This window comes from Pseudophryne corroboree, chromosome 6 (genome assembly GCF_028390025.1).
Source record: "Pseudophryne corroboree isolate aPseCor3 chromosome 6, aPseCor3.hap2, whole genome shotgun sequence".
Lineage (NCBI taxonomy): Eukaryota > Metazoa > Chordata > Amphibia > Anura > Myobatrachidae > Pseudophryne > Pseudophryne corroboree.
The window spans coordinates 213,401,465-213,429,356 of NC_086449.1; the positions used below are offsets into that span (position 1 = coordinate 213,401,465).

Consider the following 27,892-nt stretch of genomic DNA (forward strand, 5'->3'; position numbering starts at 1 on the left):
ATACGGCAGTATCACTGGAATTATACGGCAGTACCATTGGACTTTTAAGGCAGTACCACTGGACTGGATTTATATGGCAGTATCACTGGACTTATACGCCAGTACCACTGGAATTATACGGCATAATCCGTGGAATTACATGGCAGTACCACTGGAGTTAGTGAAGTGCTGTGAATACTATTCGGATGCACTATATATATATATATATATATATATATATATATATATATATACAGTGTGTGTGTGTGTGTGTGTACGTGTGTGTGTGTGTGTGTGTGTGTGTGCATGCGTGCGTGCGTGCGTGCGTGCGTGCGTGTGTGTGTGTGTGTGTGTGTGTGTGTGTGTGTGTGTGTAAATTACTGTAGTACCATGTGCTCAGCTCAGGACAATTCTGTCCTTTGTAAGTGTCCAGCCAATATACGGATTTCATTTGTACAATTTGTTCTCTCCTGCTCTGTGTTGGTGTGCCACAAGCTGACTCTTTCACAGCCTTAAGGATGTCTGCTCTCAAAATGCCTTATTAAGAGACCATCTGTGTCACAGAATATCTAACTAGTCCTACCTTATCTTGATTTATGGTGACATTTTCAAACACCCTGCCATCCTACTACACATATGGTTAATGCTTGTTTACTTGTTAAAGCAATGTTTGGTGGTTAATTGAGCTCATTGGGTGGCACTGTGCATGTAAAAACAAGGATGATTGACGTTGATATCTTGAGAGATAACTCTCCATATTAGATAACTACTACTATCTATACTCTGATTTAGGGTTCTATTTACTAATAAGGCTAGATTTCTAACACCACTTGTGAGAAGCATCACCTTTAGCTATGATTTATCACTAAAATCTAGGCAGCCAGGTGGTGCATATTGATATTATACCAGAGTGGTAAGAGTTAATTTACAAGGGAATATGGCTTTATGGGTCTTCAAAGAGTAGGCTTGGGCTTTAATCTCCACCTTGAAAATAGTCTTGCCAGGACGGGATGCAACCAGAAGCCAGAATACTGATGCCGGAATCCTGACACTATTCGGAATGCCGACACCGGCATCCCGAATAGGTACACATCCTGGCATCGTAATCCCGACAGCCAGGATGCCAAAGTCCAGACAGGCGGCACTGGCGAGGTAAGTTGCTCGGGGGTTTGTGTGTGTTAGGTTTAGGCGTGGAGGGAGGGTTAGGCTGCACCCTGGGTGGGTTAGGGTGCAGGGAGGAGGGTTAGGATTAGGCACCCCCCTCTGAAGGTTAGGGTTAGGCTGCGGGTCGGGAGGGTTAGGTTTATGCAACAGGATGGGGGTTAGGTTTAGGCACTTACGGGTAAGGTTAAGGTTAGGCACTAAGGGATGAGGTTAGGGTTAGGCTGCGTGTAGGGAGGGTTAGGTTTAGGGGGTAGGGGAGAGGGTATAACTCCCCTAATTCACTCCTGTCGGATTCTTCATGATCGGGATCCCTACGTCGGTATTTCCTACGTTGTGATCACGTGCACCGGCTTTCCCTACTGAACCCGACAGGACATGGTCGTTGATGAAAGCACGTACTGGGGATGACAATGGATTCAGACCTGGCTGAGCGACTGTGCATGCATGATTGGTGATGTAACCTATACACAGGGCAGCTTCAATTTGACTCCTAGTGAGAAATGTCAAAATGCCCCCCTGCCCCCTGGGAGCAGTGGATGGGACCAGAGCCGTAACTAAGGGGGGGCTAGGGGGGCATGTGACCTGGGCGCCGGATTGGAGGGGGCGCCGCAATGCTTACACCCCCTCCGAGTCCCGATGCACACAGGTCCCTTCGCAGGAGCAGCACAAAGCAGTCCAGTCTGTGTGTGATGAAACTGAAAATAAACTACAGCTCCCAGAAGCCCTTGCTGCGGGAGCTGTAGTTTACTTTCAGTTTCTTCTATGCTGACTGTCGTGTGCTGCCTGTTGTGCCCTAAGACGGGGCACATGGAACAAGTTACCCCAGCCCCCTCTGCTGCCTTTGATAATCGCAGCAGTGCACTATTGCACTGCTGAGCTGGAAACATGAATGGTCCGAAAAGGGGGCGGAGCTACACGGCACTTTACTCAGTGCCAGGCCAGCCAGCACCATCGAAGAGAGGAGGGGAGAGGAGCAGCAGCAGCAGTACACACCGAAGCCTAAATAGTGAGTGTGACACTGTATGTGTGTGCAACTACTATATGTGTGTGTGTATGAATGTGTTGTGCATGTGTGTGACTGTATGTGAATAGGTGTGTCACTACATATCTGTATGCGTGCTTGTGTGTCACTGTATGTATGTATGTATAATGTATGTATGTATGTGTGACTATGTATGTATACAGGACAGTGTGTGACTATGTACGTGAGTGAATTTAATGTATGCCTGCGTGTTTAGATGTGTGACAGTATGTATGTGTGTGATTTTACATATGTATCAATGTATGGGGTATTATTTCCTTGTTAACTTAATCTGTAGCCCAAATGTCTAACTAAGGGGGTCATTCCGAGTTGATCGCACGTAGCAATCAACTAGACACCGCCTATGGGGGAGTGTATTTTAGCATAGCAGGGTTGTGATCACTTGTGCAGCCCTGCTATGCTAAAAAAGTTTTGTGTAAAACAAGACCAGCCCTAGACCTACTTACCCTGTGCGAGGGATCTAGCGATGAAGGTACCGGAATTGACATCACACATCCTCCCTCCAAACGCCTGGATACACCTGCGTTCGGATCTCCACGTCTGGGAAACGGTGAGTTGACACCCCGGAACGCCTTCCTCCTGTCAATCTTCTTGCGGTCGCCGCTGCGACCGGTTTCTTAGTATGCGGCGTCGCTGCCCGGAGACTGCCATCACCAGGCAATGACGCGCCTGCACAGTGCGGCCGCCGCACACGCGCAGTTCTGAACCGTTTGCACCGCTGCAATGAACCGCAGCGTGCAAACGGGTCGAAAATGACCCCCTGAGTCCAGCTAAATGTCTAGAAAAGAAGCTATATAGCAGCTACCAGCCCTTTGCTCTCATGGAGTATATATGGGTTGGGGTTACGTGGCCGGTGCACGGTCAGCATACCGACGCCAGGATCCCGGCCACCAGAATGCCGTCAGGGGTGAGTGTAAAAAAGCCCCTTGTGGGCTCGCTGCGCTCGCCACAGGTTCTATTCCCACTCTATGGGTGTCGTGGACACCAATGAGTGGAAATAGCCCGTTAGCTGGTACTGGCTGATGGCATTGTCAGTCTTCGCACAGAGTTACACGTGGTGGTGGTGGTGGGTTGGTTGTCTGTGCGTGTGTGTGTGTGTGCGTGTGCGTGTGTGTGTGTGTGGCGCCGGATTACTGTTTTGCCCCGGGTGACAAGAATCCTAGTTTCGGCCCTGATGGGACCTTTGCTGGTAGCCATTCAGGATAGGTGGCACCTACTGCACTCTGATGGCAGCTCTGCCTTAAGGCCCTGGGGAAGAGTGCCCATTGCAGTTTCACAGCTCGCCTGCCCTTTGAAGCGGCACTGCCCATAGCTAATGGGGCCATGCTTTTAAGAACTAAACTAATGGTGCTTTTTTTGCAGTTTCCATGGGGACTGCATTAGTGACTGTAAAGACAGTCAGTGCTGGTAAATATTCTTGATTATAAAATTGTAACAATCCTCCGAATGCATCAGTTTTCAGAAGATTTGCCACATTTCTGATATTAATAAATAGGCCCTTAAATTACATAAAAGATTATAAAAAATATAAATTTTATAAAATAAATATAAATTGAGAAAATGTTTATTTCAGGTTTTGTTTTTTTTTAATTTCGCCATGATAGGGCTTTCCAAAGCTTTGGTAAGCTAGCTATCACTGGAGAAACCTTTGCTGGCATTAACCTCTTGACAGGAAAGGCAAAACAAAAATAAAGTATTATCTACTGTTAGAGAATCATTTTTTGCTGGAGATAGGGATTTTCTAATTTCATTAAACAGACCCCTTACTATGAAAAGGATGAAGTGGTTTTGGCTACACATTCAGGTATTATATGAAAACGGGAGTTATATGCAAGGGCACTGTGAGGAGACACAGCAACAAAGTTTCTGAGCCCGGGCCTTTTTCAGGGCCCCAATCTACAATGGATTCCAAGCCATGCCTCTAGTATCGTGTGGCCCTGTGCCATTTGGCAGTGCACAGGTTCTGCAGACTGCCCTGTTCTTCATAATGGGGTGTGGCCATACCATCACATGATGGGTCATGCCTACTAGTACAACAGATCTCTTGGAGGCCTTGATTATGAGCTATGATACAGTTCAATGTTGAAGTTAGCATTGTACATTTTGTATGCTAGTCAAATGCATTTTTTTTATTCCAATCTTGGAATTTTTTAAGTAGTAATCCAAAAAGTTTTATTTGAGGTCAAAGCAAATTTGCTGACAGTTTTATTTTAAAAATAAATAAATAAAATACTTTCAGTTGAGTCATTATTGAGTAACTGAATGAGATGTCACAGAAGACATCATCTGGGGTTCAGCTATCTGATTGTATACTGTCCCACTAATTGCATAGGACTGCATTTACTTGTACATGTCTTCTTAGGAGTCAGTTCTACTGCCAGGGTCTCGGAAGTCTATAAAAAAGGTTGGAGCAGGTTAAAGATTTTAGGATTCACACATACTGTAACTACAGTAATACTCTTTATGCATGGATACAAGGCTACGAAAATCCTGGACCTTAGGCAGCAGGACATTCATAGATTTTCTGTCTAACCACATTTTACTACTGACAACACTTAATACTAGTGATGTGCACCGGACATTTTTCGGGTTTTGTGTTTTGGTTTTGGATTCGGTTCCGCGGCCGTGTTTTGGATTCGGACGCATTTTGGCAAAACCTCCCTGAACATTTTTTGTCGGATTCGGGTGTGTTTTGGATTCGTGTGTTTTTTTAAAAAACAGCTTAAATCATAGAATTTGGGGGTCATTTTGATCCCATAGTATTATTAACCTCAATAACCATAATTTCCACTCATTTCCAGTCTATTCTGAACACCTCACACCTCACAATATAATTTTTAGTCCTAAAATTTGCACCGAGGTCGCTGGATGACTAAGCTAAGCGACACAAGTGGCCGGCACAAACACATGGCCCATCTAGGAGTGGCACTGCGGTGTCAGACAGGATGGCACTTAAAAAAAATTGTCCCCAAACATCACATGATGCAAAGATAAATTAAAGAAAAAAGAAGTGCAAGATGGAATTGTCCTTCGGCCCTCCCATCCACAAGGTGAGCGGCTGCACTAAACACTCTTTCGGAGTACACACTGGAGGGGGGGCAACTTAGGTAAAATAAAGCCAGTTTGTGCAAGGGCCTCCAAATTGCCTCTTTTTCCTGCCAGTATACGTACGGACTGTCTGATGTGCCTACTTGGATGCAGTCACTCATATAATCCTCCACCATTCTTTCAATATTGACAGAATCATATGCAGTGACAGTAGACGACATGTCAGTAATCGTCGGCAGGTCTTTCAGTCCGGACCAGATGTCAGCACTCACTCCAGACTGCCCTGCATCACCACCAGTGGGTGGGCTCGGAATTCTTAGCCTTTTCCTTGCAGCCCCAGTTGCGAGAGAATGTGAAGGAGGAGCTGTTGACGGGTCACGTTCCGCTTGACTTGACAATTGTCTCACCAGCAGGTCTTTGCACCTCTGCAGACTTGTGTCTGCCGGAAAGAGAGATACAACGTAGGCTTTAAACCTAGGATCGAGCACGGTGGCAAAAATTTAGTGCTCTGATTTCAACAGATTGACCACCCGTGAATCCTGGTTAAGCGAATGAAGGCTCCATCCACAAGTCCCACATGCCTAGCGGAATCGCTCCGTTTTAGCTCCTCCTTCAATCTCTCCAGCTTCTTCTGCAAAAACCTGATGAGGGGAATGACCTGACTCAGGCTGGCAGTGTCTGAACTGACTTCACGTGTGGCAAGTTCAAAGGGTTGCAGAACCTTGCACAACGTTGAAATCATTCACCACTGCGCTTGAGTTAGGTGCATTCCCCCTCCTTTGCCTATATCGTAGGCAGATGTATAGGCTTTAATGGCCTTTTGCTGCTCCTCCTTCCTCTGAAGCATATAGAGCAGGGCTGGCCAAACCGGTCCTCGAGATCTACCAACAGTTCATGTTTTCCAGGCCTCCTGTAGATCTGTAGAATTGTCTGTTAGGAATGAATGCAGCAAATCTTAATTAGTAATGACTACACCTGTACACCAGCTAGGTGGTCTGGAAAATGTGAACTGTTGGTAGATCTCGAGGACTGGTTTGGCCAGCCCTGATATAGAGGCTTGAATTCCACCTCGTTACCACCTCTTGCTTCAGATGATGGCGGGGCAGGTTCAGGAGTGTTTGCTGGTGCTCCAGTCTTCAGCACACGGTGGCTGAATGCCGAAAGTGGACCGCAATTCTTCGGGCCACCGACAGCATCTCTTGCACGCCCCTGTCGTTTTTTAAAAAATTCTGCACCACCAAATTCAATGTATGTGCAAAACATGGGGCGTGCTGGAATTTGCCCACATGTAATGCACGCACAATATTGGTGGCGTTGTCAGATGTCACAAATCCCCAGGAAAGTCCAATTGGAGTAAGCCATTCTGCGATGATGTTCCTCAGTTTCCGTAAGAGGTTGTCAGCTGTGTGCCTCTTATGGAAAGCTGTGATACAAAGCATAGCCTGCCTAGGAACGAGTTGGCGTTTGCGAGATGCTGCTACTGGTGCCGCCGCTGCTGTTCTTGCTGCGGGAGGCAATACATCTACCCAGTGGGCTGTCACAGTCATATAGTCCTGAGTCTGCCCTGCTCCACTTGTCCACATGTCCGTGGTTAAGTGGACATTGGGTACAACTGCATTTTTTAGGACACTGGTGACTCTTTTTCTGAGGTCTGTGTACATTTTCTGTATCGCCTGCCTAGAGAAATGTAACCTTGATGCTATTTGGTACCGGGGACACAGTACCTCAATCAATTCTCTAATTCCCTGTGAATTAACGGTGGATACCGGACACACGTTTAACACCACCGCAGCTGCCAAGACCTGAGTTATCCGCTTTGCAGCAGGATGACTACTGTGATATTTTATCTTCCTCGCAAAGGACTGTTGGACAGTCAATTGCTTACTGGAAGTAGTACAAGTGGTCTTCCGACTTCCCCTCTGGGATGACGATCGACTCCCAGCAGCAACAACAGCAGCGCCAGCAGCAGGAGGCGTTACACTCAAGGATGCATCAGAGGAATCCCAGGCAGGAGAGGCTCAACAGACTTGCCAATGACATGGCCTGCAGGACTATTGGCTTTCCTTTCTAAGGAGGAAATTGATAATGAGGGAGTTGGTGGTGTGGTTTGCAGGAGCTTGGTTACAAGAGGAAGGGATTTAGTTGTCAGTGGACTGCTTTCGCTGTCACCCAAAGTTTTTGAACTTGTCAATGACTTCTGATGAATGCGCCCCAGGTGACGTATAAGGGAGGATGTTCCTGGGTGGTTAACGTCCTTACCCATACTTATTACAGCTTGACAAAGGCAACACACGGCTTGACACCTGTTGTCCACATTTCTGTTGAAATAATTCCACACCGGAGAGGTGATTTTTTTTGTAATTTGACCAGGCCATGTCAATGACCATATTCGTCCCACGGACAACAGGTGTCTCCCCGGGTGCCTGACTTAAACAAACCACCTCACCATCAGAATCCTCCTTGTCAAATTCCTCCTCAGCGCCAGCAACACCAATATCCTCATCCTGGTGTACTTCAACAGTGTCATCTTCAATTTGACTATCAGGAACTGGACTGCAGGTGCTCCTTCCAGCACTTGCAGGGGGCGTGCAAATGGTGGAAGGCGCCACCTCTTCCCGTCCAGTGTTGGGAAGGTCAGCCATCACAACCGACACAATTGGACTCTCCTTGGGGATTTGTGATTTAGAAGAACGTACAGTTCTTTGCTGTGCTTTTGCCAGCTTAAGTCTTTTCATTTTTCTAGCTGGAGGATAAGTGCTTCCAATCTCATGTGAAGCTGAACCACTAGCCATGAACATAGGACAGGGCCTCAGCCATTCCTTGCCACTCCGTGTCGTAAATGGCATATTGGCTAGTTTACACTTCTCATCACACGCTTTTAATTTTGATTTTTGGGTCATTTTACTGAACTTTTGTTTTTTGATTTTACATGCTCTCTACTATGACATTGGGCATCGGCCTTGGCAGACGACGTTGATGGAATTTCATCGTCTCGGCCATGACTAGTGGCAGCAGCTTCAGCACGAGTTGGAAGTGGATCTTGATCTTTCCCTATTTTACCCTCCACATTTTTGTTCTCCATTTTTTAATGTGTGGAATTATATGCCAGTAATATATCAATAGCAATGGCCTACTTTACCATACTGCTATATATATATATATATATATATATATACTGGTGGTCAGCAAAATTCTGCACTGTCCTCCTACTATATACTGCGCACAACTACAATGCAGCACAGATATGGATGGATAGTATACTTGACAACACAGAGGTAGAGCAATGGACTACTGTACCGTACTGCTATATATATACCGGTGGTCAGCAAAATTCTGCACTGTCCTCCTACTATATACTGCGCACAACTACAATGCAGCACAGATATGGATGGATAGTATACTTGACAACACAGAGGTAGAGCAATGGATTACTGTACCGTACTGCTATATATATACTGGTGGTCAGCAAAATTCTGCACTGTCCTCCTACTATATACTGCGCACAACTACAATGCAGCACAGATATGGATAGTATACTTGACGACACAGAGGTAGAGCAGTGGATTACTGTACCGTACTGCTATATATATACTGGTGGTCAGCAAAATTCTGCACTGTCCTCCTAGTATATACTGCGCACAACTACAATGAGCACAGATATGGATGGATAGTATACTTGACGACACAGAGGTAGCGAAATGGACTACTGTACCATACTGCTATATATATACTGGTGGTCAGCAAAATTCTGCACTGTCCTCCTACTATATACTGCGCACAACTACAATGCAGCACAGATATGGATAGTATACTTGACAACACAGAGGTAGAGCAATGGACTACTGTACCGTACTGCTATATATATATATATACTAGTGGTCAGCAAAATTCTGCACTGTCCTCCTACTATATACTACACACAACTACAATGCAGTACAGATATGGATGGATAGTATACTTGACGACAGAGGTAGAGCAATGGACTACTGTACCGTACTGCTATATATATACTGGTGGTCAGCAAAATTCTGCACTGTCCTCCTACTATATACTGCGCACAACTACAATGCAGCACAGATATGGATGGATAGTATACTTGACGACACAGAGGTAGAGCAATGGACTACTGTACCGTACTGCTATATATATACTGGTGGTCAGCAAAATTCTGCACGGTCCTCCTACTATATACTGCGCACAACTACAAGACAGCACAGATATGGATAGTATACTTGATGGCACAGAGGTAGAGCAGTAGACTACTGTACCGTACTGCTATATATATACTGGTGGTCAGCAAAATTCTGCACTGTCCTCCTACTATATACTGCGCACAACTACAATGAGCACAGATATGGATGGATAGTATACTTGACGACACAGAGGTAGAGCAATGGACTACTGTACCATACTGCTATATATATACTGGTGGTCAGCAAAATTCTGCACTGTCCTCCTACTATATACTGCGCACAACTACAATGCAGCACAGATATGGATAGTATATTTGACGACACAGAAGTTGAGCAATGGACTACTGTACCGTACTGCTATATATATACTGGTGGTCAGCAAAATTCTGCACTGTCCTCCTACTATATACTGCACACAAAAACAATGCAGCACAGATATGGATGGATAGTATACTTGATGACACAGAGGTAGAGCAATGGACTACTGTACCGTACTGCTATATATATACCGGTGGTCAGCCAAATTCTGCACTGTCCTCCTACTAAATACTGCGCACAACTAAAATGCAGCACAGATATGGATGGATAGTATACTTGATGACACAGAGGTATATCAATGGACTACTGTACCGTACTGCTATATATATACTGGTGGTCAGCAAAATTATGCACTGTCCTCCTACTACATACTGCGCACAACTACAATGCAGCACAGATATGGATAGTATACTTGACGACATAGAGGTAGAGCAGTGGATTACTGTACCGTACTGCTATATATATACTGGTGGTCAGCAAAATTCTGCACTGTCCTCCTAGTATATACTGCGCACAACTACAATGAGCACAGATATGGATGGATAGTATACTTGACGACACAGAGGTAGCGAAATGGACTACTGTACCATACTGCTATATATATACTGGTGGTCAGCAAAATTCTGCACTGTCCTCCTACTATATACTGCGCACAACTACAATGCAGCACAGATAAGGATAGTATACTTGACAACACAGAGGTAGAGCAATGGACTACTGTACCGTACTGCTATATATATATATATACTAGTGGTCAGCAAAATTCTGCACTGTCCTCCTACTATATACTACACACAACTACAATGCAGTACAGATATGGATGGATAGTATACTTGACGACACAGAGGTAGAGCAATGGACTACTATACCGTACTGCTATATATATACTGGTGGTCTGCAAAATTCTGCACTGTCCTCCTACTATATACTGCGCACAACTACAATGAGCACAGATATGGATGGATAGTATACTTGATGACACAGAGGTAGAGAAATGGACTACTGTACCGTACTGCTATATATATACTGGTGGTCAGCAATATTCTGCACTGTCCACCTACTATATACTGCGCACAACTACAATGCAGCACAGATATGGATGGATAGTATACTTGACAACACAGAGGTAGAGCAATGGACTACTGTACCGTACTGCTATATATATACTGGTGGTCAGCAAAATTCTGCACTGTCCTCCTACTATATACTACAATGCAGCACAGTTATGGAGCGTTTTTAGGCAGAGAATGTAGATATTTGCAGCACACTGAGCACAGATATTTGCAGCACACTGAGCACAGATATTTGCAGCACACTGAGCACAGAAACTGAGAGAACGCAGCCACGTCCTCTCGCTATCATCTCCAATGCACGAGTGAAAATGGCGTCTCTTTGTATGCAATACGAATCTCGCGAGAATACGACAGCGGGATGATGACGTTCGGGCGCGTTCGTGTTAACCGAGCAAGGCGGGAAAATTTGAGGCTGCCTCAGAACCGTGTAAAATGGGTGAAGTTCGGGGGGGGTTCGGATCTCGAGGAACCGAACCCGCTCATCTCTACTTGATACCATAAGAAAATAAAGTGAAAGTATAATTTCTGGTACAATATATTTATTTATTTTTATTTAGGAACCAGTGAAGGTTGTGTTATTGACATTGTAGGGCTGCATCCATGGTAAGAAGAATAGGACAGGCAGCAAGAGGTTTGTTACATAGTTGAATCTACCCTCTATTCTCATTGTCACTGTGCAGTACAATACTGTATCTATGAGTCTGGGCTCTCCTGGCAAAGTGAAGGATTTGAAACTAAAACGTCTACTAAACTGCATTGCCACATCGTGACGTTGCATGCTGCATGCTGGCAAAAAACATCATCGAGGCTCCATGAAACAGCCAAGAGCCAGGATCAGGAATTAAATTAGAAAGGCAATGCTGGAATACTCTTCAGAAAATCTTCCCTGACTTCGGCCAGCCATGGGCCACCAGGGGTTATAATTTGTGGCTAGCTGCCCCCCTTGCTCCGCTGATCAACTAGTAGTTAATTCAGAGATGCGCAGTGAGGAAAATGGCTCAGGAGGCATTGGCTAGTACCAAAGCCAGATTTACACACAATATATGAGCCCAAGGGGTACATGTGGGCATTATACACAGGTGCAGCATTATAAACTGCTAGAAATCTAGTGAGTTTTGATCAGAGATGAGCGGAAAAGATAGGTGAGCGAGGCACTGCCTCTCCTGCCATAGACTTTTTACTCCAGAGTTTTGATTATAAAAATGATTAGTATAATTCCAAGAAGGTATTTCTAATATGTTCTTTGTATTTTTCACACACTTTATATAGTCAAACATCTATTTTACATGTTAGTATAGCAGGAAAGGCTCTGCCTCACCTGCCTCCCCTCACCGCACGTCACTCGTAGTTATCCTGCCACTGTGGCCATGGCTTCACAGCAACTACTCCCATTTGTACAATGATAATGCAGACAGGGCTCTATTCAAGAGTTTTGCCGGCTTTCAAGTATTACACTAATTATGGTACGCTGCTAAAGAAATGTGTGTTTTTTTAATTTCATTTTATTGAATTACACGGTATCATACTATCATCCTCCTCTTGTTTCCCTATATATGTCATGTGGATGGGAGGAGTCTAAGACAGAAGGGAACATCTGGTGCATTACCAAGACTCAGGAGGACAGTGTGAATATTGCTGGGCTAATACAGAGAGAATCGTCTAAGAGATAAGAAAGATAACTTATTTATTTTTATGTGACTTTGAGAGTGGACAATTTTATCCCGCCAAAACCATCTGATTATGACATGATCCCAATCCATTGGCGTTTCTATAATGGGTGCAATGTGTGCACATGGGCCCATAGGTCCAGGGGGGGACCCACACCACACACACTGCACCCATTTAAATACTTACCATTCCGGAGTCCAACGCCGGCCGCAGCGGTCGCGGTGGAAATCCCCACCAAAATGGCCACAGCGCATGTGCGGTAGCCAAATTGGTCTCCAGATCATGGCGGGCGCCATGTTTCTGGAGGCCTGCACAATGCCGGAGTCTACAGCGCCGTACAGAGGAACACATAGGCCCCCTCCTCTGTAGAAACGCCCATGAACCACTCACATTATAAGAAAACCGTGATACATACCCTGATTTCATTTGTGCCGGTCCACTGTTTTTTGTATTTTTGTATATTGATAAAGGGTGAAACAGGTCTACCCGCAGGACCTGGCTGCATTTGTGTTTTGAAGTGCATAATTTTATTTATTTTGCTGCATTTGGTTTCATCTACCTTCTTATATATTGTTGGACACTGTGGACTCCTTATTTTGTTGTTATAAAAATCGTGGTTTCCAGTCAGCTGTTGCACCAGATGTACACTGCCTAACCCAAACAACTGGGAGTGATTTATATGTATTATTTGTTCATGAAATATTATTTTTTACCTGTATGTATGATCACAATAAGGTTATGTGCACTGTGTCACTTTAAATCACTTAATGTGTTTTCAAATAAATGTGTGAAAGAAATAGAACAATAGCTTTTTATTATAAATCTTTCAAGAAGTAGCACTAACTTCGATCACCACCCTTTTTCTTGTTTATGTAACTTCGTAACTATTGGTGTTTACTTATATTGGTTTATCAGTTTGCCGCAAAACTCCTTGTTCACTGCACAAATCTTCAGACCTATTTTCATATAATATGAAATAAATAACAGTGCAGAAGAAGGATATTACTTTATCTCTGCATGATAAATCCAAATGACAAAGGACTCAAAACAGGACTGTGTATAGCTGGGGTATAGATGGGCAGTCAATAAGGAGTGGTCTCTCATTGCTCAAAATGGAGACTGCTACTGGTTAGCTGCTGATCTTTAAAATATTGTAGGTGGACTCACTGAAACTCATTTGCATTGAGAAGTTGTATGGAGCAGTCCACTTTGATAGTTATGGGTTTTTTCTTCAGTCCATTGGACTATGTATGATCAAGAAAATAATAAAGGTGGTCGTGTAAATACACTTTTATCCATAAGGAGCCACAAATATATACCATAAGCAGGGTCGCAACTAGGGAAGGGGGGTGCTAGGGGGCATGTGCCCTGTGCCTCTGATTAGAGGGGGCACTGAGGGGTTATATGGTATCAGGGAAAGTAACACCAGCAATGCTGTAAAGCTCTGGTGAGAAGAGCAGCAATTGCTGAGAAAGGCTGGATAAAGTTACTGAGGAGTCCGCTTCTCTCTATTAAGCCAATCCTAGAGGCGGATCTCGGGACGGAAGTGCAGCTCTGTGAAGAAGCCGGGACTACTGGGAACGGGAGCTGCAGTGACAACAGACAGTCCCAGAGGCGGTACTGGCAGTGATTGGCAGCAGACCCCTCGGCTGAAGCTGTTGCTTTGATAGCCGAGGGCAACAGGAGGGTCCAGCAATAAGGCAGCCTTTGTGAGTCTTATGGTGTGTACACACGGTGAGATCCTTGCTATGCCCGATTTTCACTTTGCGATTTCCCCTGAACTCCCCGGAGCGCAGCACCACCGATTTTTACTAACTTTTCTTGAGATATGGACTATGTGTGCTTACGATTTTGGCTTATGTGAGATTTGACATGTGAGATGAACTAGATAGTACACCGATCTAACAAGGATTGACTTGCCTGCAAAGTCTATCTTTTCTTGCGGTACCGACCTGGCGGGACCGCACATCAGGATCGAATCGGGATCGCAAGTGGCATAACACCTTGCGATTTGCAATAACTTTTCTTGCAATTTTGACTATATAGTCAAAATCGTAAGAAAAAATCTCACCGTGTGTACACACCATTAGAGTGACATGCAACGTATGAGAAAACACAGGGGCGTGGCATGTAATGGAACATACTGCTGGGAGCCTATGTAACAGAGAAGGGCATTTGGGGCACACAGGAGGCATGAGAGGAATGTACTGTTGGGGGAGGGGGCATGTGACAGAGATGCTTAGGGCATTCGGGGCAATCCTGTCCAATAGTATCCCCTTTTTTCTAAATAGATGATAATCTAATTTTTTTAATCTGCTGTGTGCATGACCCAATGGGTTCTAGGAATCATCCAGCACTCACATAAGGTTCTGATGAATACTGCTGTATATTACTGGCGCACCTCAAGTAAGATATATTATATTAACATATGGTCTGATTAAGGTGGATGCAAAGGTTGCTGACACCGTGTCTTTAAGCCAAAATATGCAAAAGCCGCGGAGGTGTTTTGTATAAACAGACACCCACTGCCGACATTTCTGATCTGCTACCTGCATTTATAGATGCAGCATCAGATCAACATCACAACCATTGGTCGCAGAATCTGAGCATGCAGGATGTCTGGCAAAACTACACTGGCAGTGTGGTAGCAAAGCTGTATCTGAGGGCACAGGCATTGGCAATGGCATGCCCAAAAAAATGCATGCCTACATTTTCTGGAATGCTCCACACAGTGGGGTATATTTACTAAGATTCGTAATGTTCTGAATTTGTTTGAAGTTGAAACACGACTGACATCGGTAGTGTGAATTTGCAACTTTTTGTTTTTTTTTACTGCTCATTTACTAAGCATTCGTAATTTGTGTTTTCGTACTTTCCGATGTCGATGTCATTCGTAATATATTTTATGTGATCGCGGCCGACTCTTATTTTTTCGGCCGTATTTTGTTGGTCTTTTTACGAATTCGTATCTTTCATTTCCACGGCAGTGTTTTTGACCCCTCCCGGCCGCGTTATTTTCTTACTTTCGTTTTCGTCACTCGTCCGTGATTGGTTGTGTTTGTCATGGAGGAGTGTCTGTGCTCATTAATATAAAAACACCCACAACCAGCCGCACCTCGTGGGTTTAGCTAGTGGAGAGGTGAGAGGAAGTTGGTGTTTTGGAGTTGGTGATTTGTTGGTCGGTTTTGGAGGTTTCTTGCGATTGTTGAGTGCTGTATTGTGTGTGTAAGTAGTCTTGTGGTAATTGTTGTGTGGTCTCTTAAAAGTTTGTGTCATTTTTAGTGTTTGTGCATTTTACTTTCAGTCTATTGTCATTGTGTGTGTGTGTGTGTGTGTGTGTGTGTGGTTGGTGTGCAGTGGTAGTGAAGGAGTGTGTTTTGTGTTTTTTTTTATTAGTGTTATTTGTTGTTTGTCATTATTATGTCCCAGTCAGAGGTGAGTGAGAGGGAGTAGGTGAGTGAGAGGGAGGAGGTGAGTGAGGTGGAGGAGGTGAGTGAGGTGGAGGAGGTGAGTGAGGGGGAGGAGGTTAGTGAGGTGGAGGAGGGTGAGGTTGCTGCTGTGGCCTCGAGTGATAGTGACAGTGATGGTGGTGTTGCTCCGCAGCCACGCACCACTACCAAGACGGGCAGAAATGTTAAATTTAGCTTTGTGGAAAATATGGCTTTGGTGCATGAGTTGATGCGCCATCATCACCAGCTGTTTGGGCATGATGCGGCCAAGGTGCCTTCGCGCAGGAAAACTGTTCTGTGGGGGAAGGTAGTAGCGGCAGTAAACAGTGAGGGTGTGGTGAAGAAGACCGAGGACACGTGTCGGAAGAGATTCTACGACATCAAGCGCCGTGTCAAGGCCAAGATGGCAAAGGAGGCTAAGTCAGCCATGCAAACAGGGGGTGGCCATCCCTAAAAAGCGTCTTATCGGGAGTGGGAGGAACCTGTGCGGACCCTTATTCCGCATGAAGTTGTTGGTGCGACTAATGTGCGGGATTCGGATCGTCCTAGGCCTGATGGTGAGTTTATTTTTACAAATCTGTTATATCTGCATATGTGTTTATGTCTAATTAGTATTTTTTAAATGATATCGTATTGTTAATATATTTTTATGTTCTAAATTGAGTATCTATTTCTGTTGTTTTTTTATATATTTTGTGTTTGTATAGTGAGGTGTTAGGTAGCAATGTTTTTGTTTTTTTGTTTAATGTCTGCTGTATTTTACTTGTCTTTGTGGCCAATATGTTAGTGTAGATGGCTAAGTATTGTATGGGTTTTTTTTTACAAATTTTTAATTTTTCGGATTTTATATTTTTTTTATAAAAATGTACTCATTAATGTAATAATGTAAAATATATGGTAATACATGTGTGTATATTCAGCTGTTGGCCATGGAAAATTAGACTACTTGGCTATGTTTATGTCTTTGGAAATGGAACCTCATTAGTCTGTTTACAAAAAATGAAGCAAACCATTGTTTCAACATTTATTGTTAGAAACTGTACCCATAATGGTAATCATATGTCCACATCACTAAATGTTGCTGCTTACAAAAGTACACACTGTAATTAAAGGTCATAAACACCAATCTATCATTTTTACAGTACGAAAGCAAGCCACCACTTCCAGAACCCAAGCAACACTGTCAAGAGCTGTGGATGCTGGCGATACAGGTAACGCAAAAATGACACCTGTTAATGTGTCCACCACAAAAATAAAAAAAAGTCTAATGTTTGCATTAATCCATAGGAACTTCAATATCGCATCACAGTCCACAAAGACGTCCTTCACAGGGGTCTGGCAGCCACACGAGCAGGCCTAGCAAGAGACGTCATCCTGATGTCGCACCAACACCAGCATTAAGCACACACCCACGTTGTATTTCAACTGTGTTGCCTCAGCCACCAGAACACATTTTGGAGAGTACTCAATCACAGGGACCACATTCCCCTCAGCTGGTGAGTAAACACAAAACACAAATTACACATCAGCCAAAAAATGTAATAATCATAGTACTTATCCACAGCAGCAAGCACATGGCTTGCAAATTGTTAAAATTCAAAAACCAATTCAAATTAATTTAAAAATTAAAGTGTTCTCTTGCGCCTTACAGTAGTATTGTGTTGTCATTATTTATTTCAATAGTAAAATATTGAGCTTCAGGTAGATTCACACCCTTTCACAATGGTGATAGAATTCATATTGTAATTTACTGTTTGAAATGTTAATGCAAGTACGATATGGCGGGTGACAAATCACTTTTTTTCATGGTTTAAACTTTGTACCTCTGTGTGTTTGTTGTCAAACATGTGTCCACTTTTGTTTTGAAGTAATTTTTGTCAACATAAAAACCAACATAATTGGCCTTTTTGATTGTGTATATGAGTCTTGGTGAACATCCTAATTTTCATAAGAAAATTGTTTGACAAACAAGTCTAGAAAGTTAAACTAAATATCAAAACCAGCATAATTTTCAAATACACTCAAATGTTGTCCCCTTAAACCCCATACAGAACCAGACATCATGCCCCCGGAAGCCCAGCAGGAATCTGAACAGGAAACATACACCCTCCATCTGCAAGCAATTGATGTTAACCAACCAAGCACGCCTCAGGAATGTACCCCGCCGCCTCAAATGTCACCACACCCACAATAGAGCCAAACAACCCCCCCGCAACAACCTGAACCATCATTTTGGGTAACATGGAACCAACAACAGGCACAGAATATTGATTGCCTACGCACACACACCCAATACCTAAGGAAAGGAAATATATAAATTGGGCAGCGCTACAATTGAAGTGATTGAAATAAACAATTTTAAAATTCTTTGTCAATTTATTAAAAAACAGATAAAACATGAATATTGTTCTCTCCTCAGAATTAACTAGTAGAAAAATACATGCATGCACCTTAATCAGTTCATACCCATCTGTATATTTAGACCATTAAGTGTCTGTTCCTGAATATATACCCAGGTAAGTCCACAAGTCCCTCAGAAGTTTGCTCATAAATTGACACAGTTCGGTTAGTTGATATTTACCGATCACCGTAAAGGAGGTGGAAAGGCTTCCATGCAGATGATTCCGTATTGGAAATTAGTGTCCTCATTTAAATGGTGGTTGCTGTGATTGTCCTCTTTAAGATGAGCAAAGCGTTGATGGTGGATCCAGGGTTGGTTCAGACACTGGATTACGGCCTTGAGAAACTGAAGTGGTGCAGAAGGGGGGTTCCTAACGCGTTTCACTGCTCCCCAAAAGATTGCAGCTTTATCAAAGCTGTCTGCCCCATCATCTCCTGAGACTGTGTAGAAACACAAGCAGGCTCAATGTCCAGCTATGCAGAGTCGCAAACAGTATGGAGCAGATGAGAGCAGATAACAGCCAACTTATTGTTACCTTTCAGCGCATAATGGATGAGCAACACTGACATCAACAGACCCTCATTCAGTTAATTCAAAGTAATCAAATTTTATCAGAAACCATGTCTCACATCATAGACAACAACACAACAGCCACAACACAACTTACCACAACCCTGGCTAACCTCAGTCAAAATATTAATTTGTTGGCACAACACCAACAAGGTTCCAGCTCAGGGACCAACACACCTACACAGACCCCAATTTCATCACCAGTTCGAAGATCCAGCCGAACCCGCTCCACTGCCCAAACCAAACCCACGTCAGCCACCAAAGAACAGCCTAAGAAATAGGCCACCCTGCAGCTGGAGACACATTGTTGACAAAACTAGGTCTACACAATAGCAGTTATTTGTAATGAAAACACATGTTGTACAGTAATAAATGTGAAAAGTGATTGATGTGCAATGTGTTATGTGCAAAAAACTGTCAGTGTAAGAGGAAATTTCTTAGAGTTAACACTCACATGTGTTGGGAATATTCTAGCATCATTACTAACATGAACGTTTACCACATCACAGCCATAATTATGTGTCAACAATTTTGTAAGGTTGGTGTTAGTCAATGTATGTTTGGCTAATTGGCACACAATACTCAATGTCCATTATGTTGTGCTAATGAGGTAACATATTTGAAACACAGCTTTAGAAGAAAGTCGACACACAACAAACACAAACAATAGGCTAAACAATAATGGTTGTTAGTGCATACTAAATTATTATGTAGTATTGTGGCAAACATTACCTTTGAATGTGAATAAAAAACTTTGAACATTATAAACACATAATTACTTACCAAAACCGCTATACAAATAGCTAAGTAACTGATACCCAACAGTTAGACATAAACACATATCGAGCAAAAAAACAACACTCAGCAGACTAGCTCAAGAGGGAGCAAGAGCCACATTACTACAGAATATACATTGGTGTGCCTTAATTGTTTATATACAAAGCACACAGGCAAATTTACTTACCACAAAAATGTGCCAAAATCAGGTCTTGCCTTACCTGCCTCCCTATATCTGTACTCACAGTGTCGCCAGATGTTTCTAACTCCTCTGCTTGCTGACTGTTTTCTTCATCATCATCATCATCATCATGTGGCAGATGTTGCTGCAAACACATGTTATGAAGAAAACAGCAGCAGAACACAATCCTAGTCACCTTTAAGGGACTATACAACAAAAGCCCGGCAGACTTATCCAGACACCGAAATCTTGATTTCAGTACACCAAAACATCGTTCTATCACATTACGCGTAGACTTATGTGCATGATTGTATTTGTGTTCAGCAGGGGAATCAGGGGCGGACAATGGAGTCAGAAGCCAAGAGTAGCAGCCATAACCCCCATCACCTGAAAAACAGAGATTAGCAGCATTGCAAAACATTGATGCACAACACAGTGCTAACATAATATGCAGGTTGAGGTAAGCACAAAATTAAACACAAATACTTGGTACATACCCAGCAGCCAGCCATCCGGCATTTCTCCAGCCTCAAATTCATCAAAGAGGGATAACTGACTGAGGATGAAGGAGTCATGGCAGCCGCCAGGGTAACCCGCAACAACACTCATAATTTTGAGTTTTGCATCACAAACCTCCTGGACATTAGTTGATTGGCCAAAATGTCTATTTAAATAAATATATTGCCTGCCCCTAGGTGGTCTCAGCTCAACGTGTGTGCAATCTATGGCACCCAGCACATTTGGCATGCCAGCAAGCTCATAGAAAGCTACCCTGACTGCATGCCACCGAGACTCCTGGGTAGGGAAGCAGATAGAGGCATCTATGTGTGGTTCAAATGCATCCAAAACCTGAGTGTACAGTCAAAAATATAAGGTGAGAGTCTTAAGCACTTTGTTCAAACATACTGTTATAAATTCACATTACACAATACAGAAATGGGGCATAGAGGAGTATGTATGGTTTGCCTCACCTGATTTAAATATTTTGAAAAGGTGGGCTATGAGATTCCTATTACATCGCCTGTCACAGCCTGAAAGCTGCCAGTAGCCATAAAGTGCAACACAGCCAGGAGTTTGTGCAGGCCTGAGACAGAGCGAGAGCGTGCTGTCTCAGGGTCTAGGTCCAGTTTGACTAGGTCATACAGACGGAAAATGTTGGTCCTATTTAGCCTGAACATCTGTATGACCTGGCCATTGGCCAATGCATTTAAGTTCAAACGCCCCCTAAAAAAACGAGGCCTGCGCAGCCTCCGCGGCACCTGTACATCCTGCTGACCATGTTCAGTTTCCTGGCCCTGGTTTCTTGTAGCCTCATGGAGCAGTCTCAGGAATCCCACAGCAAAACCAAATTCCCTGCTACACACGGCAGCAGCCATTTCAGAGTGATTGATTTGGCAAATGTGCTGGCCCACCTTTTAAAGGGCCAAAAATGCAGGTGTGATTAATGATGAAGTCGGAACAAATGTAAACACGCTTCTCAAAAGCAGGTCTACTTTTTTCCCGTGTTTTTTTACGAATTGTATATTTTTATGAGAGCAAATGCTCTTTCACGGTAGAGATTTCAAATACGAATGCATAGTAAATGACCGAGTTCTATACCTAAACAGCCGCGTTTGACTGATGGTGTATTCATTCGTATTTTTACAACACAGCTGTAAAAAAAATACGAATGCCCTCATAACTGCCGAGATTTGAGTTTAGTAAATTCCCGAGATGACACTTTGAAGAAAAAACACCATCTCGGTCAAAATCGGGACCTTAGTAAATATACCCTGGTGGGTCTAAAAAATTACTTCATCAGCCCCTGATCTTTTGTGGTGTGATTCATTTTCTGATGGCTTACGTAATCATTACCCTAAAATAAATATTCTGCATTAAAAAATCTGACCCTTGTAATAAGACATATTGGTCACACATGAACATTGAATAATGAATTATGATTTGTCCAGATAACAGGCAATTTGTCTTTTGCTTTATCACTTTATGGGAATCTAAGTGAATACGTGAAGTAATCAACCCATATTTTACGTACACATTTCTACACATAATATGTGCGGTTAATGCAAACAGAATGAAGAACATGGGGAGAGGGAACATATGCTGCAAAGTTAAATTGGTATCTTAGTCAAGAGGTGTCTGGAAACGGAATGAACAAATACTATATTCCTGCCATATGTCCTTGTGGATTTACCTACTGTATGTAATATTTACCCATAGATGGAGACAAACGGTAAACAATGTTGTGTATTTTCAGGTTCATTGTGGAGATGCATTGGATCAGTTTTGATTGCACTGGAAGTCTATTTTGTTACATTACATGAAAAAAAACTAATTTAAAGTGCTGTTAGGAATCTAGAAAACAATTTGTAGAACACATTTACAGAGCAATTAAGTTTCACAGAGCTAAACTGCAGAAAAAAAAATCTGTACTACTTTACAGTTTCAGCTATTGGCATAACACGTATTGTAACAACCATAAGCAAAACATCTTATGACAGTAGTATGGGCAGTACGTATGGTGTAATGGTTAGCATTACTGCCTCACAGCACTGAGGTCATGGTTATGGCTAAAACTAAGTTGGGGAAAGGACCTCTGATGTCACTAGGGGGTGGGCCAAGGCCCGAACTGGGTACCCCAAATGTACCCTCGTCGGCCTGCTTCGCTCGCCACGCTTCCAGCTCGGTGGCTCACTTCACTCGCCAACAGTTTACTAAAGAGAGTAGTTGGTGGCGTGGATAATGACAGTACTATCCCGCTGGCCTAGCTCCTCCCCCTGACATAAAAGGTCCTTTAGCCCACGTGGATTTAGCATCTACCCTTAGTTCATGGGTTCGATTCGCTCCATGGATCTAACTGTGTGGAGTTTGTATATTCTCCCTATACTTGCGTGGGTTTCCTCTGGGTACTCCGGTCTCCTCCTATACTGTTAGGTTAATTGGCTCCCAACAAAATTAACCCTAGCATGAATGTGTGTGTGTGTGTGTGTGTGTGTGTGTGTGTGTGTGTGTGTGTGTGTGTATACATGAGGTAGGGAATATAGATTGTATAGATTGTAAGTTCCACTGGGGCAGGGACTGATGTGAATGACCAAATATTCTCTGTAAAGCGCTGTGGAATATCTGTGCACTATATAAATAAATAGTAGTAATAATAATAATAATAATAATGACCTCACATCACAGAGAAGGAACCAATCAGCATGTCCGATCTGTGGAAAGGCCATATAACAGTAGATTTAATATAGCAGAATTCCACTTTGAAAAGGGAAATCAATTAGTTTGTGATCAGTCTTTCGTTATGGATGCTAATCTGGTTCCATATGGTGGGGTAATAATAAAATAATCCTTCACGTGGAGTGTTTCTTCCTATTTGGAGCAGAGTTGGGGCTGGAATGATGCCCAGCTGCCCCAACAGAATGCACTAGCCTCTCCAAGCTGCATAGCACTGTTGCAATTAGTATATACATTAGGAGTGTGCACCGGGCCATTTTTCGTGTTTTGTGTTTTGGTTTTGGATCTCCTTCGTGTTTTGGATCTGGATTGGTTTTGCCAAAACTACCCTTGTGGGTTTTGGTTTTGGATCTGGAATTTTTTTTTAAATTTTTTTCACAACAGCTAAAATAACCGAATTTGGGCGTGTTTTTGTTCCTACAGTATTATAAATCTCAATAAAATTAATTTCACTCATTTCCAGACTATTCTGAACACCTCACAGCTCACAATTTTGCTTTTGTCTAGAGATGAGCGGGTTCGGTTCACCGAGAACCATACCCTACCGAACTCCACGTGTCAAACACGGTTCCGAGCCTGGCTCGGTTATTCCCACCTGACTCAGAAAACCCGAATGAGGCAAATCGTCATCTTCCCGCTGTCGGATTCTCACGGGATTAGGATTCCACATAAAGAGCCGCCCGTCACCGCCATTTTCACTCGGGCATTGTAGAAAGTACAGAGAGTACGTGGCTACGTTCTCTTATTGTCAGTTCTCAGTATCAGTGCTCAGTATCAGTGCTCATTGTCTTGTGCTGCATCGTGCTGCTCAGTAATACTAGTACAGTGTCTTGTGCTGCATCTTGCTGCTGTAGGGTGCTGTGGTAGTAGTGTCCTGTGACTGTGCATCGGTCATTATCATTCCAGTCACAGTGGTATCTGGGGGGCTGACAATTTCAGAGTGCTTTTGTGCTGCTCACTAAGACTAATACTAGTACAGTGTCTTGTGCTGCATCATGCTGCTCAGTGTCAGTTCTCAGTAGTATCATCAGTGCTCAGTAGCAGTACTCATTGTCTTGTGCTGTATCGTGCTGCTCAGTAATACATTACTAATACCAGTACAGTGTCTTGTGCTGCATCTTGCTGCTGTAGGGTGCTGTGGTAGTGTTCTGTCACTGTGCATAGGTCATCATCATTCCAGTCACAGTGGTATCTGGGGGGGTGACAATTCCAGAGTGCTTTTGTGCTGCTCACTAATATTAATACTAGTACAGTGTCTTGTGCTGCATCATGCTGCTCAGTGTCAGTTCTCAGTAGTATCATCAGTGCTCAGTAGCAGTACTCATTGTCTTGTGCTGCATTGTGCTGCTCAGTAATACATTACTAATACTAGTACAGTGTCTTGTGCTGCATCTTGCTGCTGTAGGGTGCTGTGGTAGTAGTGTCCTGTTACTGTGCATCGGTCATCATCATTCCAGTCACAGTGGTATCTGGGGGGTGACAATTCTAGAGTGCTTTTGTGCTGCTCACTAATACTAATACTAGTACATTGTCTTGTGCTGCATCATGCTGCCCAGTGTCAGTTCTCAGTAGTATCATCAGTGCTCAGTATCACTGCTCAGTAGTATCATCAGTGCTCAGTATCACTGGTCAGTGCTCAGTGCCTTGTGCTGCATCGTGCTGCTCAGTGTCAGTTCTCAGTATCACTGCTCAGTAGTATCATCAGTGCTCAGTATCACTGCTCAGTAGTATCATCAGTGCTCAGTATCACTGGTCAGTGCTCAGTGCTCAGTGTCTTGTGCTGCATCGTGCTGTACAGTGTCAGTTCTCAGTATCACTGCTCAGTAGTATTATCAGTGCTCAGTATCACTGCTCAGTAGTATCATCAGTGCTCAGGATCACTGCTCAGTAGTATCATCAGTGCTCAGTATCACTGGTCAGTGCTCAGTGTCTTGTGCTGCATCGTGCTGCTTAGTGTCTGTTCTCAGTAGTATCAGTGCTCAGTATCACTGCTCAGTAGTATCATCAGTGCTCAGTATCACTGCTTAGTAGTATCATCAGTGCTCAGTAGCACTGGTCAGTTCTCAGTGTCTTGTGCTGCATCGTGCTGCTCAGTGTCAGTTCTCAGTAGTATCAGTGCTCAGTATCACTGCTCAGTAGTATCATCAGTGCTCAGTATCACTGGTCAGTGCTCAGTGCTCATTGTCTTGTGCTGCATCGTGCTGCTCAGTGTCAGTTCTCAGTGGTATCAGTGCCCAGTATTACTGCTCAGTAGTATCATCAGTGCTCAGTATCACTGTTCAGTAGTATCATCAGTGCTCAGTATCACTGGTCAGTGCTCAGTGTCTTGTGCTGCATCGTGCTGCTCAGTGTCAGTTCTCAGTAGTATCAGTGCTCAGTATCACTGCTCAGTAGTATCATCAGTGCTCAGTATCACTGGTCAGTGCTCAGTGTCTTGTGCTGCATCTTGCTGCTGTAGGGTGCTGTGGTAGTGTCCTGTCACTGTGCATAGGTCATCATCATTCCAGTCACAGTGGTATCTGGTATCTATCTAGTGGTATCTAACTCCAGACATTACTGCCGTCTAATTCCAGACATATTACTGGCATATAATGCCACACATTAAAAAATGGAGAACAAAAATTTGGAGGGTAAAATAGGGAAAGATCAAGATCCACTTCTACCTAGTGCTGATGCTGCTGCCACTAGTCATGGCAGAGACGATGAAATTCCATCAACGTCATCTGCCAAGGCCGATGCCTAATGTCATAGTAGAGAGCATGTAAAATCCAAAAAACAAAAGTTCAGTAAAATGACCCAAAAATATAAATTAAAATCGTCTGAGGAGAAGCGTAAACTTGCCAATATGCCATTTACGACACAGAGTGGCAAGGAACGGCTAAGGCCCTCTCCTATGTTCCTCATGACTAGTGGTTCAGCTTCACATGAGGATGGAAGCACTCATCCTCCAGCTAGAAAAATGAAAAGAGTTAAGCTGGAAAAAGTACAGCAAAGAACTGTGCGTTCTAAATCACAAATCCCCAAGGAGAGTCCAAATGTGTCGGCGGGTGCGATGCCTGACCTTCCCAACACTGGACATGAAGAGGTGGCTCCTTCCACCATTTGCACGCCCCCTGCAAGTGCTGGAAGGAGCACCCACAGTCCAGTTCCTGATATTCAAATTGAAGATATCACTGTTGAAGTACACCAGGATGAGGATATGGGTGTTGCTAGTGCTGAGTAGGAAGTTGACGAGGAAGATTCTGATGGTGATGTGGTTTGTTTAAATCAGGCACCCGGGGAGACAGTTGTTGTCTGTGGGATGAATGAGGCCATTGACATGCCTGGTCAAAATACCAAAAAAATCACCTCTTCGGTGTGGAATTATTGCAATAGAAATGCGGACAACAGGTGTCAAGCCGTGTGTTGCCTTTGTCAATAAGTAGGGGTAAGGATGTTAACCACCTAGGAACGTCCTCCCTTATATGTCACCTGTAGCGCATTCATCAGAAGTCATTGACAAGTTCAAAAACTTTGGGTAACAGCGGAAGCAGTCCACTGATAACTAAATCCCTTCTTCCTACTATACCCAAGCTCCTGCAAACCACACCACCAACTCCCTCAATGTCAATTTCCTCCTTAGACAGGAACGCCAATAGTCTTGCAGGCCATGTCACTGGCAAGACTGGCGAGTCCTCTCCTAACTGGGATTCCTCCGATGGATCCTTGAGTGGAACGCCTACTGTTGCTTTTGCTGCTGGCGCTGCTGCTGTTGCTGCTGGGAGTCAATCGTCATCCCAGAGGGGAAGTCGGAAGACCACTTGTACTACTTCTATTAAGCAATTGACTGTCCAATAGTCCTTTGGGAGGAAGATGAAATATCACAGTAGTCATCTTGTTGCAAAGCGGATAACTCAGGCCTTGTTAGTGTTAGACGTGCATCCGGTATCCACCGTTAGTTCACAGGGACTTAGAGAATTGCTTGAGGTACTGTGTCCCCGGTACCAAATCCCATCTAGGTTCCACTTCAGTAGGCAGGCGATACGGAGAATGTACAGGGACTTCAGAAAAAGTGTCCTCAGTGTCCTAAAAAATGCAGTTGTACCCACTGTCCACTTAATCACGGACATGTGGACAAGTGAAACAGGGCAGACTAAGGACTATATGACTGTGACAGCCAACTGGGTAGATGTATTGCCTGCCGCAGCAACAACAGCGGCGGCACCAGTAGCAGCATCTCACAAACGCCAACTTGTTCCTAGGCAGGCTACGCTTTATATCACCGCTTTCCGTAAGAGGACCACCGCTGATAACCTGTTACAGAAACTGAGGGACATCATCGCACATTGGCTTACCCCACTTAGACTCTCCTGGGGATTTGTGATATCGGACAACGCCACCAATATTGTGCGTGCATTACATGTGGGCAAATTCCAGCACGTCCATGTTTTGCACATACAATTAATTTGGTGGTGCAGAATTTTTTTTAAAATGATAGGGGCTGGCAGGAGATGCTGTCTGTGTCCCGAAACATTGCGGGACACTTTCGGCATTCAGCCACCGCGTGCCGAAGACTGGAGCACCAGCAAACACTCCTGAACCTGCCCTGCCATCATCTGAAGCAAGAGGTGGTAACGAGGTGGAATTCAACCCTCTATATGCTTCAGAGGATGGAGGAGCAGCAAAAGGCCATTCAAGCCTATACATCCGCCCAAGATATAGGCAAAGGAGGGGGAATGCACCTGACTCAAGCGCAGTGGAGAATGATTTCCGTGTTGTGCAAGGTTCTCCAACCCTTTGAACTTGCCACACGTGAAGT

The 27,892-nt window shown here is 43.8% G+C and overlaps 1 long non-coding RNA gene across 1 annotated transcript; it reads left to right on the forward strand.

Annotated features, from left to right (window-relative positions):
• Positions 1-1,899: 1,899 nt before the first annotated feature.
• Positions 1,900-18,475, forward strand: LOC134935137 (uncharacterized). The gene is made up of 4 exons (XR_010179925.1): positions 1,900-2,149; positions 17,077-17,145; positions 17,222-17,430; positions 17,986-18,475. It is a non-coding gene; the product is annotated as an uncharacterized LOC134935137 (long non-coding RNA).
• Positions 18,476-27,892: the final 9,417 nt, after the last annotated feature.